This window comes from Chelonia mydas, chromosome 22 (genome assembly GCF_015237465.2).
Source record: "Chelonia mydas isolate rCheMyd1 chromosome 22, rCheMyd1.pri.v2, whole genome shotgun sequence".
Taxonomy (NCBI): Eukaryota; Metazoa; Chordata; order Testudines; family Cheloniidae; genus Chelonia; species Chelonia mydas.
The window spans coordinates 16,806,489-16,820,062 of record NC_051262.2 but is presented as its reverse complement, the minus strand read 5'-3'; the positions used below and the strand labels follow the sequence as shown (position 1 = coordinate 16,820,062).

At 45.5% G+C, this 13,574-nt stretch overlaps 1 long non-coding RNA gene across 1 annotated transcript in view; it reads right to left on the bottom strand.

The window, feature by feature from the left end:
* LOC122463568 overlaps positions 1–13,574 on the bottom strand; it is a 64,738-nt gene that overhangs the window by 5,783 nt on the left and 45,381 nt on the right. The window lies entirely within an intron of this gene.

The following is a 13,574-nucleotide window of genomic DNA, read 5'->3' as shown; positions in this document are numbered from 1 at the left end:
CTGACAAGAGAATATTCGCTCTCTCACACACACAAAAAATCAGTGAAACAGGGACTTTCAACCTGCCTTTTATTATGCTACAGGAAATACTTTGTACTTATATACAAGGCCAAATTCCAATGCCCTTACTCACACGGAATAGTACTTTACGCTGCAAATAGCCAACACATAGGAATAACTGCTCAGTAATTTGAGTAAGGGGTTCACAATTTGGCCATAGTTAATTAAGCCTCATTACATCCCTCTAGCAAATTGATCCATTGAGGTGCTCTTTGAAAGGACTGAAATGACATCCTATGGCAATGAGTTCCCCATGCTGAGGAAGGAATATGGAGGAGTGCCACAAGGATCTATCAACTCCCAGTGGCCACTTCCAGTGGGAGCTCAGAGGATCAAGCCCTTATAGGGATGTGGTGAGGCTTAATTAACGATCAAGGGCAAATGTAGGTGTTTGCATTACAGATTCTGTCAGCAGGTGCAGGTCACTTCTCTACAGGGACCTCTGTGATGTGCCAAGGAGGAAGACGTGCAATTCTCCATGCTCCATGCAATTCTCCATAAAAACCCCACAGATCCAGTGCGGATTTATGGAGAGTTGCCCTATCTGGTAAATAGTCAACTGTCCCACACATTCCCAGTGTAATACTCCTCGACAAACAAACTGCAACCAAGATAACTTGCAAGGAGATGAGGAAATGGAACCCTGTTTGCCCCAACCATGCCCTTATTAACCAAATATCACGCAACTCTTTGTGCTAAAGACGTGCGCCATTTCCTTCTCTGCCCAGTAAAGCAGTACCTGTGAACCTCATTTCTAACCAGCAGCCAGCACCACCCCTGTCTGCAGGTCCCAAGGCTTTGCACTCTCATGCCGCTGGAGCTCCCAATCAGTTTTCACCTTCATAAATATTTAAAGCTTCAGCAGTCTTATTTTGGGGATCTAATGGAAGTATGACACCAAAATCAATTGTTCCTTTCTTTGCAAAAACTTCTGAGCTGCCTGCTTTAATCGGCCCAAGTGTGATGTTTTATCAATCAAGTCTGTTAAGGATCTGTTTCTTTCAGCAATCAAAACTTTGCTTCAGTCTTTTTACCCAACTTGAAATGCCGTCCTTGAGCTGCCAAGGGCCCCACACATTAAATACACTTGGAAACATGAAAGCCGTGCGTGTGCATGCTGCTGAGCGCCGTCCCACGAGAGTGCCTGTGAAATATCTGTGTTTGCTGTCACACAAAGGGACGGTTCATTTCTTGAAGGAGTTCATTTGAGAAACAGGAGGAGTCGGAGGGAGGGGTGAGGAAAAACACATCAAGTCTCATTGTGTTTGTTGTTTGTCTCTAAAATTGGCGAGGACTTGGGCAGAATTCAAGAGAGGACTTGATGGGGGGAAGGTAAGTCTCCAGCAGCCACATGCATCCTGTGGCTACAGCAGTATAGCCTGCTTGTAGGGAGCGAGGAGGAGTGTTTGTGTTATGAAGAGCCAAGCTTTGCATAGGTCTTCCCCACTTCTAGTCAGGAATACAGGAAAGTGCTATAAGGATCTAGTCCACTTCTTGGCCAGAATCTAAGGTCCCCAACCCTTGTTATTACTTTTAGCTCATTAAATGAATAAAAAGGTAAAGTTTTTGGGCCGGATTCTCAGCTGAAATAACTCTGTTGACTCAGGTATGTCAATCTTCACCAGGTGATCCGGCTTCTAAGGAACAACAAGAGTTATTATCAGGCCTTGTTGAAAAAAAATGAAATAATTTTGTCGGGAACATTTTCCAACTTTTTTTGTATTTTTTCTTCAAAATTTCGAAACATTTTCTGGCCAGCTCCAGTTATTAGCAGCTTCCCACCACCCGATCATCTGACACATGCCCTGCTCTGATATGCTATGACTAGCTAAGCAAACAGTCCTAGTCACAAATGTGAATTTGGGTCTATACTGTCTGCCAGGCTCCTATAAGAGGGGAGAGAATGCACACAGACACACAAAAAACAAAACAAACAAAAAATCAATGAAACAGGGATTTTCAACATGTCTTTGAGATATCTTGGGGCCAGTTCATCCCTCCACTGACTTCTCTGGGAGTTATGCAAAGGGTTAACTTTGTTAGTCTCATGAGCTCCACAGTGTCTGGCTGTTTTCTAGTTTCTGTCTGGGGGGCTTCTCTGAAGGTGGGTGTAGTCACAGGACCCAGTTCCTTCCTGCATTAAAGGGCCAGACCATCTTATGCCTTCTTTCCTTGATTCCCAGAGTGTACATGAAACAAGGCTGGGAATTAGATCTTCTACTGACCTGGAAGAGGTGTATTTCAAACACAACACCTGATGAAAGATGATGCAGATTTATGGCACTGTGCAATAAAATAAATAAGAGGCCTGGCTAAACTAGTTCCCTGCATGGCACGTGATTTACAATGAAGTAGCCACAGACCAGATGGAGAGCTCAGGCCACGGTGAGCAACGGCAGCTGGCTACCTGTCACTCTGTTGTTCACATTGTTCATCTCAGAAAGACCAGCGCTGATCTAAGGAGTTCAAAGAGCGCTTTGCGCTTCTCCATGGCTCATAATAAAGTGCTCCCATAGGTGGGAGAGGAGGGCAGGGATTATAAATAAGGGAAATAGCACTGGGAGAAGGCTAACCATTGACCATCACTTGAATGCGGCCTCGCTCTTGGCTTCCCCAGAGGGAAAGCTGAGAGAAGTAGATCTGGAGGGATAGCGGGTGTAAATATAACAAACAGAGTGTTGTCACAGCCAGGATCCCACATTCCATTAATCAAGCAGATGAGTAGCCAAATATGAAGCTAGGTTGACTGGCCTCAATGTAAATTATTTCTGTTTTGGGCTGGCCTTTTGCCAGATGGTAGCAAAAGCAGAAAGAAAACCCACCCCCCACACAGGGATGAGTGCGGGGGGGGGGAGGGGAGACCCAATCATCGTAATTTACAAAGGTTATTTTGCCTGCTGCTGCAGCCTATAATTTCCCATGGCCCATTCAGAAAAAGCAATCGGAGTGATAGATTCTCAAACCATAAGGTTTGTCTTACTTGGTGATAAAGCTTTAAGTGAATGGTTATGAACCGGAAATAGGAAACGCTCCAGTGCAATATGCTCCATGCAGATGGCTTATTTTTAAAAGCCTTATTGTTTTAGAGCAAGGGACTACGTTAACTCCCCCCACACAAACACACACATTGCTAGCTAGGAGCCCACACCATGGCCCGTTGAAGTCAATGGGAGCATTGGACCAGCCCCAATGGATCGACTCAGATGTCTTGCTGCTGGCAAATTAAAAGTGGCTTCTCTGCACTTGGCTGGCTGGGGCTTAGCCCCTTGGATTGTGCCTCACTCAGCCATGCCTTCAGCTGTCCCTCGTGGCTGTTGATCTGCATCTGCCTCATCACAAGGGCTTCCCACCATGAGCCACAGTCATAACATGAGGCTCAGTGAAGGGCTGCACAAAAGGGAGACCAGCTCTGGCACCAGCAGTCCCCATGGGCTGCACAAAGCAGAGGGCAGCCACAGGACACCTTTCTCCCCTCTCCACATCTCATTAGCTCCCTCTTTTATCCCTTCCTAGGACTGGGTTTGTCTTACTCCCCTTCTCTCTACCTCCTGGGCTACAGTCTCAGTTACCGTGAGCGAGCTAAAGGACCGAAAACACCTTGCAACCAGCCAGGTTGGCTCAACTCTCTGCCATAGGAGAGAAATACACACACTCTTGCTCCATATGATTTGCTTTACATTGTAGTGCAGCAGCCTCTGCATTAAGACCCTGCAAGAAGAGGGCACGGAAATGAAGCCTCCTGAGCTCTTTCTCCATAGGCAAATCCTGCCAACCAACCAACCACAAAGGGAAGCTTTACACATTTCCAAGGACAGTCCCGCATTTTTTTGTTTAGTCTGACCTCACATCACAAGCCGCTGAGATTCTCCTTGAAAGGAGAATTGCCTCAGGCCTGGTATGGTCCTAGTGCTGATTACTTGTTAAATATCCTTGTCCAAGCCGTGGAGGTCTCTCCAGTAGCAAAAACAGCCAGAATAATTGTCACAGTTCAGGCCAACTGTACCTGTATTTCCCCCTCTGTGGTTCATCAAGGGCCTGCACTCTAGGCTCCTCAGCCATCACCTCTTTTTGGGAGAGACCCACCTCTCTGTCTCCCTCCTGACCAGGCTTTTTCAGGCTTCACAATTCCTTGCCGACACGGATATGCCGAGCAAGCCTGACTGCTCAAACAAGCCAGCATCTGTGCTTTGCTTTCTCTCTGACGGCTATGAACATCTATAATTGCCTGTAGGTTACCACAGAGCTCTGTAAAAGCAAGTACATTTATTCTTACGGTAAAAGCATTACAGAGAAAACACATTAAAAGCAATAACAGAACCTACATGTATGCTACAAAGCTTGCCAGAGGTCACTCCCAAATCCAGTCTCAGGCTCTGAGTTTTCTGCTTGGTTACAGGTTCACAGCTATCTCAGATTCAGAACCAGAATAGCCATGAATAGCTCAGTCTTTCTTTTATACAGCTTGGGGCCTTTGATCTTGAGACTTCAGAAACCCCACAGATTACAGTGAAAATTTATGGAGAGTAGCACTATCTGATAAATAGCAGACAATGATACTCTCCCTGGGGCTTACCTGCAAAAGGCTGGGGTTTTGCATAAGCAGAGGTGGGAAATTTGCATTCACTTCCCCAGGCAAACCACTTGCCACTGTTTGTCCCAAAAGTCTATTCTTGTCTGGCACATCATTCAGTACAGTCCTTTGAAGTTCAGGATTCACATCCCCTCTGCCCCCTAGAGTAGTCACATCTCGACCCACAATAATACAAAACCTTTGCATTTAATTGACTCCAAAGACACAAACTTAATTCAACACTTTTTCCAAGGATGTTGCAGGAAATTGACATATTTATCACAATGAGTCCTGAATGTCCTGGGCCAAATTGATCACTGTGTTGTTAACTGCCCCCATGTGAAGGGGGTGTGGAATGCAAGCATTGTGGTTTGATAGAACTTTATACCTGCTTTGCACAGGTGTATATGAATGTGTATTGCTCTCTGGCCTTCTCCTATTCAACAGTTTCTATGGAGAGCCCATCCCCAGAACCAATTTCCACAAGGAATCAGCAGAGAGGGGCTAATGTGTGACTTGGTCCACCCGTAAATTCCAAAACCTTCCACCCTGCAAGTCACGAATGGGGTCACCATCTTTTTATCTCCTGCACCAATGCTTGGTGCTTTTTCTTCCCCAAACTTTTGTTTTTAAATTATGCTTGTCCCAAAGATGTTTTCCTGCTTTGTTTCTTTCCATCTGTCTCCTCCTTTCAGTGCAATTAGTGCCTTGTTGATAGTTCCTCGAATCTGAGTGATCTCTTTCATCTGACCTTTGACTTTCAGGTTTCTCTTTCATGCTCATATAAGGAGCTATCTGACAAGTTTGTTCATTTCATCTTCATTCACGGCCGGAGCCGTCTGGAGTTCTCTGAAGTGTTGTTGCTATCTCCAAAGTAAAAAGCTTTTTAATTAAGGAACTTATTTTTTATAGAGCTCATTAAAAAAAAAGAAAGTTTTTTTCTTTTTGGGTAATTATTATTAATAGGCTTCTTTTTTCTGAGTTTGTTACACTCACCAGTAAGGTGGGGAATGCAGGTAGAATCCTGATTTTTGGGGTCATAAGAGCGGACCTGTAGAACAACAGCTGTTGTGATATTATATCTGATGCACAGAACAGACTGTCTAATAGAATCTGTGAAGGGGAAAATACAGGGTCTGATTCACCACAGCCTTGCAGCTGGTGACGTAATTCATGGCACAAAACATTACTACCCGAATGGTAATGAGAGACACCCATTTTGTAAAGGTGGCAGTGACAACACAAGGTGCAGGCCAATGGAGAAACAGGCCCAGGGGTCAGTTCTCCTGTGGCATCTTCTCTCTTCTTGCCATTATCTCCCCTGCTACAGCTAAGAAAACCTTGCCTGTGCGTAAAGCTCCTTTTATTTAAGGATCCCAAACAGAGGAAAGGCAGGCATGGCTTGGGTGATACAGGAAAAGAAAGGCCCAGAGAAAATACAGAGTGACCGAGCTGGAGACACCACATTCGACTACATTCTCCTGCCACAGCCACTCTGCCTTGACTCCAGGTTCCCCCCAGCTGGCCCTGTCATTCCTCTGTCACAAGTTGTGCAGTGGTGCAGCCACCAGTAATTGCTGTAACACAGAAAGAAGTCAGGGAATCAGTACAGAGCAGCTACTGCGCCAGGTCAAACTCCCAGCACTGCATGAGTAAAATCAGTTCAGTTGGACAGGTGCTCACTGGCATTTGAATAGTACCAGCAAGTTCCCCAATCCTCCTTCTCTTTCTTTACACATCAAAGCATCTCCAGCACACCACTGTACATGACCCACTTTTGAATCAGAAGCATGCACTATTGTTTGAAAGCTCATAATGCCCACTGAAATCCCAGATGATCCAAGAGTCCCACATTCACCTCAGGGTATAAAATAGAGATAGCTAGCTACGAAACAAACCCTGAGTGAGGTTGATAGGGAAAGGTGCTTTGGGCAGGGAACAGTATAATGAAGCCCTGTCCAAAGAGGATCGGGAACTCGTTATTGCTTTGTCCAAGATTCACAATATGGGAAAAATTCCCCCCACAACGTCTGAGTCATTCTGAGGACCTCAGCTCGAGTGAGATGAGAGCCCATCAGAAGAAACTCCTCCACTCTCACAGCCACACAAAAAGGATGTGGACTTTTCCACAAGTGAGGAAGGTACATCTTGTCTCAGTTCCCTGCTGACATGATGCTGGTGAGGAGTTTGGAAAAGGAGGGCTGGCCTCCAAGGAACCTTCCCACAGTGACCTTGGGCTTTTGTTCAGTTATAGAGAGGTTAGTTTCCAAAGGCTGCTGGAGTCCAGGAAGTGGGGGAGAAGGAGGCGGTGGGCAAAATAGAAATATTGAGCTATCATGTGTAGGATAGAAAAGCATGATGTGTCAGAAGGAGGGAGGGGATCCCGAATAGACCATCCAGAGCTTCCCAGCTGGGTTGAAATTAAGGATTGCTTTCAAACTAGCACTGTTGTTCCTGAGCCAACCTTACCAGGAACCATACTGTAGTGAAATGAGACAAGTATTGGGCCAGATTCTCAACTGGAGTAAACTGGCATCACTCCCCTGAAGGTCATGCAGCTATGCCATTTTATACCAGCTGAGGAGCTGGCCTACTGAATGTTTAGTAGACCAAGGGATTGAATGGCTCAGGAGACTGACACTTGGACTGTCTTCCGCCCCCCCACCCCACTTTCAAATCTAGCCCAGCCAACCAAGCTGACAATGTTCAAAAGTAGTTCCTCTCTAACAGCTGTCCAGTGGCTTGCCTGAGATGAGTTAGTGAATGTCAGTCCACTGCATAATGCAAAATTTCCCTAACTTTCAAAAGCTGAGCCCACACTTCAGGAAAATGGAAGCAATTTTCCCTTCCTTCCCACTCCCCTCCAACCCCAGCAGGTATTGTTATTGGCTCACATCTCAACACTCGCGTAGAGCTTCAGACTAGGATCCTTCTCCTTTCTTACATGCTTTGGTGAACAGTGATGCCGTTCACAATACTGACATTTAAAGTATCATTAGCATTGGAAACAAATGGGACAATTCACATCTCAGGGATACTGTTTCAGGCTTTCTGCAAACCCAGGCAGACACTTCTGCATCCGTTACATTTGCTTTGTATTATGAAGGTGGTTTTTTGTTGTTGGTTGTTTGTTTGTTTTAACTCCAGTAACAGGTAGACACTTTTTTTTTTTTAATTACCGACAAAACTCTAGAGAACAATGGAGGCCTTTCTGTGACTCCCAGGTAGTTGTCCAGCACCCTTCCCCTAGAGCAGGGGACAGCCCAGATTTCAATACACACTGGCCTAACGGACAGGTTTCTGTATCATAAAGACTAGTATCCCAAGTGGCACTGATTGTCCTCCTTGCCACTAATCTTAGCAGAGCGATGAAGAATTTGGTTTTAATGGAGGCCAACCTCCCCGTCACCCTTCTAAGTCAGGGTAGTAGTAGTCCCTCTAAGTCAGGGTTGAGCCACATGGGCAGGGCACAGTGTGTGGGGAAAACTACCACTTAGCTGTTCCTTCTGCTTGGTGGATGAACAAAGGACTCCAGACCAATTTCTGAATTTCTCCTTCTAGGCATATTTTCTCTGCCTAATTCAATTTGTTCCCATTAGCAGCAATAATATTTAACCTTTTCCATAATTTATGGAAAAGTGAGCACTCGACAGAATTAAAAGGCAATACATTTAAAATGAATAAAAGGAAACACTTATTACAATAAATAATTAACCTGTGAAACTCACTGGTGCAGGATATTATTCTGGCAATTAGTTTAGTAAGAATCAAGAAAGGACTGTGCATAATAATAAGAGTAGCATCTGGAGTTACTCTCAGAAGGATACAAACTAGATGGCCTAGCAGGCCAGAGACTGGCCTGAGACATAGTGTTCAAGATGTGGATGTAGATTTAAACTTTCCCGAAGTTTGAGGACTTGTTTGGCTGCTAGATTTCATTTTGAGGCTCATCTCTACTCACTCGAAATTAAAAATGTTGAGTAAGTAACAATGGATCAAATCATGAAGTCCTTAGCTGAAGTAAAAAACTAATGCATACAAGGCATAGCACCCTACCTACTACTGCCAATCTGTCCCACCGATGTCAGTGAGATCATACACATTAGCCAACAAAGCGTTGGCAGGATTGGTTCCTTAACTCTCTCAGACTAAACTCCCACCCATTGATTTCAAAGGGAGTTTTGCCCGAGTAAAAAATGTGAAAAAACAAAACTAAACAAAAGCCCCTTTGCAAAGGTAACATCAACTATCTAATTAATGCAACATGCCCACACTGACCAGAGTGAAGAAACCTTCAAGCCAAAATTTGATGAGGATGTCCCAGCGATAGGAGGTTAGTGAGAATCTGGACCATGATTGGCTCTCTGATTTTCTTCGGAGCTCTTATATGAGTACAGCGACTAGATTTAAAAAAAAAAATCTATTTCTTACCTACCTTCTTCTCTGCATTATTTTCAGTTTTGGTTTTTCCCCCCAGGATAATGTGTTACTTTGTGATGTGACTAGAATAGAATATAATAGCAATTGCCTATATTTGTGTAGTGCTTTTCATGCCAAAGTGCCCCAAAGTGTTTTCTAAACATAAAACAATACACAGAGATGATCTCACCTAGTCTTGGGTGAAGGTGGCAGCTCATTAGAAGCTTACAACATTGCATTATATTGTCATTATATTTATTATGCCATCATTATTTGAAACTGCGGGGGTCATTTAGGTGGGAAGCACATAAATGACCCCAGATGGAAGTTCATTGATGAAGTTTTGTTGATGTGTTCTGAATTCAGGGAAAGTGTAGGTTTCTGTTCCATACACAGGGGCTAGGGCTTAAGTTCATATACTAAATTGGCAGTGTAACTCCATTATCTTCTACGGAGCTGCACCATTTATACCTGCTGAGGATCTGACCGCTACTGTACATACATATCCACACATACATAGACATCTTCTACCCTTTGTCCATCCATGTCTTGACCATTGTAGGGCCTCAGAGGCATGGGCTGTTTCCGTTCTATGTCCAGCACTTAACACAATCCCAACAGGAACCTTTAGGGGGGATCCATTGCAATATCAGCAGTAACTACTGAAAATAAAGGACACACACGCTCCTGTGTATGGTACAGAGTTTGACCACAAGCTGGTTATTGCTTCACACTGCGCAAGTTAAGTGGATTCCAAAATGGGCAGTAAATTGGCCCAAAATGAAGCCTTGAGAATTGGCTCATTGAGCGTATGATAAAATCTGCCATGGAGAAAGAGATTTGACTGCATTGCTTCTCCACCCTCCGCCCCACTACCCCTAATTTGGATTCATTTCCCCTTAAAGAATGATCACGTTATTATATTATCACATTATGCAAACCAAATATCACAAAAAGACTGATAGTTAACAAACAGAGTGCTAGATTAGGGCTTGCCTGTGGGATTCAGCCTCATCAGCCAGTCTACTTATCTGCCTCTGATCAGGGCAACATATCTTTATCATTCAGCAGAGTGAAGCAACATACTAGAGTCCCACAGGAACCCAGCAGCATTTCAATTACCTCTCTATTTTTTTTTTATTGCTTTGCTGAAGTAATGTGGGTCCCAAGCTCCAAACTGCTAAATATTAGTTGAAGTCAGAGACAAATATGGGCTAATTACAGAGTAAAGCGGACTCCAAATGTACATTCCAGCATCAGAGCACAACTTCTCAGTTGTGAAACCTTGGTAAGTATTCAGAGACAATATTTTCCTCCGGACTTTTCCTAATTGCTGTGCACTTTTTATCATGATGGGATATAAAACAATCCTGCTTACAACGCACAGGGGGCTTTTAGAGATGAAGAGCATTAGCCAACAACATGGGCATGCTTTTGTATAGAACAATAAGATTCATGGCCTGGGAGGAACAGCTCAGTCTGTTCCTCCACTGAAGGCAGAAGCTGAATCACATGTTTGTGCCCACGTACAGTGGAATCGGGCTGCACGCTCTGGGTGGAGGAGAACTACATCTGGATTGGTGTGCCGAGCTGGAGTGGATTCTGAGCACAGACCTGCAGACGTATGTAAGAATTATTGTCTGTTTTGCTTTCCTAAGTCATGGCCCTTCCTGAGTGCACAGTAACGCGACTGCTCCTGGTGCCCCAATTTACTGAAGTCCCAAAAGCAGAAACCCAGGCCACGTTGCTACATTTGCAACTGACTGAAGTATTTGCATCAGGTGCAAGGAGGAGTCCATGGCAGATGCCCTTAGGCAAGGGATAGGGTCAGAGGAATTCATTCCCGAGCTCTGTCCACAGTGCATGTCACACACACATTTGTTTCACTCACTCACCCACTCCCCTGCTCTTTGTTTGTAGTTACAGCTGATCCTTGACAGATCATCACACACGCTTCCTGCTGTGCACCCATAATATACAGATTGGAAGTAACTTTACTCCAGAGAGCCAATTAGTGCAAATATAGGCCTGGTAATTAAAATTGGATAAGATCCTTGCTGCTGATATCCCTGGGCAGATAAGGCACCAGGAAGCGCTCTCTCAACACCACCTCAGTGGGAAGTTATCACCACATTCCCCTAAGCCTCCAGCACAGTGCCCATAGTAACTAGGCAAACTGGATGAAAGAACCCCAGCCGTGCCATGGCTGCCTACCTCCCGACAATGCAAGATCCTTGGGCACACCTGTGATGGTCCTGCATTGGATAGCTCCATTCCCATCCTTCGGTGCTGACCACTGCGTGGGCCCAGGAACTCTCCTGCCTGGCTTATCCTCTGCCGTGTCCTGATCAGCGATGAGCAGGCCTGAGTGGGCTTGTTTGCTGGTCTGTTTGGGTATGTGCTATGATCTTTGGGAATTTAAAAGTGAATCAGGCTGATTCGTATTATGTCCGTAACTCTAGCAGTGACAAAGGCTATGTCTACACCACCACTTATGTTGGCAAAATGTATGTTGCTCAAGGGTGTGAATATTCCACCCCCCCGAGCGACATAAATTTCACTGGCATAAATGAAGCGAGAGCTTCTTCCATCGCTGGTTGAGGGTGGATGAAGGATGTCTATGGGAGTGCTCTCTCCCATCGGCCCAGAGCGAGAGATCTTACGGTGGTGTAGCTGCATCCCTCCAGGCATGCCGCTGTAAGCTCTCTAGTGTAGACATAGCCTAAGGCGAGGCCTACGTTACAGCCGCGTGTAGAATACAGACACTGCACGCCCAGCCAGCACGGGTGTAAACAGCAGCCAAGACAGCGAGGTGCTGCTTAGGCAAGTAGCGTACAGCCACGCCAGAACCCCAGGGGACATACCCTGCACAGCTCTACACACACACACACACACACACACAGCCTTGCCCCTCTCCACTACTATTTTTAGCAGTGTAGCATCCTGCTGTCTCCCCTCTGCCGCATGTGTACACACCGGAGTGTGGACGCAGCCTGCCTTTCCCTGCAGCGTGTCACACAGACCCTGCTCCATACTGCATGTGTAGACAAGGACTAAGAGTGGAGACGTTATGGGCTTGATTCTTGGGGACTCCATTGCTGGGTGTGGGGCAGGACACAGTGTGGGGGACTGGGGTTGCTTTAAACCACCTTTGCAGTTCTCATATTTTAGGGCCATGCCTAGCAAGATAGGGCTGTTCTAACTTATATTGTTTGCCCCCTATGCAGGGTTTGGAACAGGGGGTCCAGAGCCCTTGTGGCAGACTAAACCAGATGGGGGGCCCTCTGCATGGACGTGATCCCCACTCCCAGCCCCCTGTAAGCTGCCAGAGTGAGCATAGTGTCACTGAGAATCAAGCCCTAGACACACTGTGACATTATTGCCCCTAGGACGGCATACATAGGTGACAGCATACTCTGAGCACATTCCCTTATAGCAAAAATAAGGTTTTCTTCCTGTCCGAGGATCTCAAAGTCCTTGGCAAGGCTTAACAGATGTCTACTCACCGCAGCCTTGGGTGGCAAGGGGAGATGGTTATCCCCACATTACAGTCACAGGAATGTAACCCAACTTGGTTAAGGAAACATAAGGGGGCTGAAGCCCTTTATCACACACCAACATAAGTCAGGAGTAAGTCGACTGAGGTTAATCAGTGTAAAATCAGCATGCGTCAGAGTGGGGACAGCCTCAAGAAACCTAAGCATGAACTCAGGTAGATGACCGCCTGTCCTGGAGCTTGCCTTTAAGGCCCCGTCCTGTCCCTGCCAAAGGGCTGATTACACACCTGTCGAGACAACGCTGACTAAAGATCAGGTCTGGGCAGTGGTTTCCCTGGAGAAGGATCTTGAGTTCTAATCCTGGCTGAACCACCAATTCCCCAATTTGGCCTTAGGGAGGTTGGGACCACTTCCTGTGTGGAATCACACTCACCCACAAAACTGATCAAGGCCCTGATTGGACATCCATGGATGGCTGTGGGAAGGATGCCATTGATTTCACTAGAGAGGTAGGACTGGCTTTCACCCTGGATTGTTAGTGATCACGAGTGGTTAGTGCAGTGGGCTGCTGGCACTCAGAAGTCCTGAGTTCTATTCCTGGCTTTGACAACAGTGATGTCCCGAAATAGTGAGGCGTAATTCCTGAACAATTATTAACGCGTTAGCTACATTATTTTTCACCTGAGGCTCTCCAAGGACAGCTCACTCCAATGCCTTGTTGGGCTCTGCTGTTATTAATAATAAACAACAAAGTGCAGAGAGTGATGTGACTGCTGCATGCTATTTCAATGATTTTTTTAAAATTAGAATTAAAAAAAAGTGAGCCCCTGAGAACTTGTAATCTGAACACGGCAAACCTAGAACATGAAGCAAAACAAAAGAAAGGAGATAGAGTCCTAGTCTATAGCAAGAGGTCATCTGCACTGGGATATTTTACAGTAGAGCAAAGGAGCAGAAGTCATGGGTGATGAAGCGCTCAGCTGCATCCCTATCCTTGCTCTTCTCAAGCACGATGGTTTGTGTTTTCA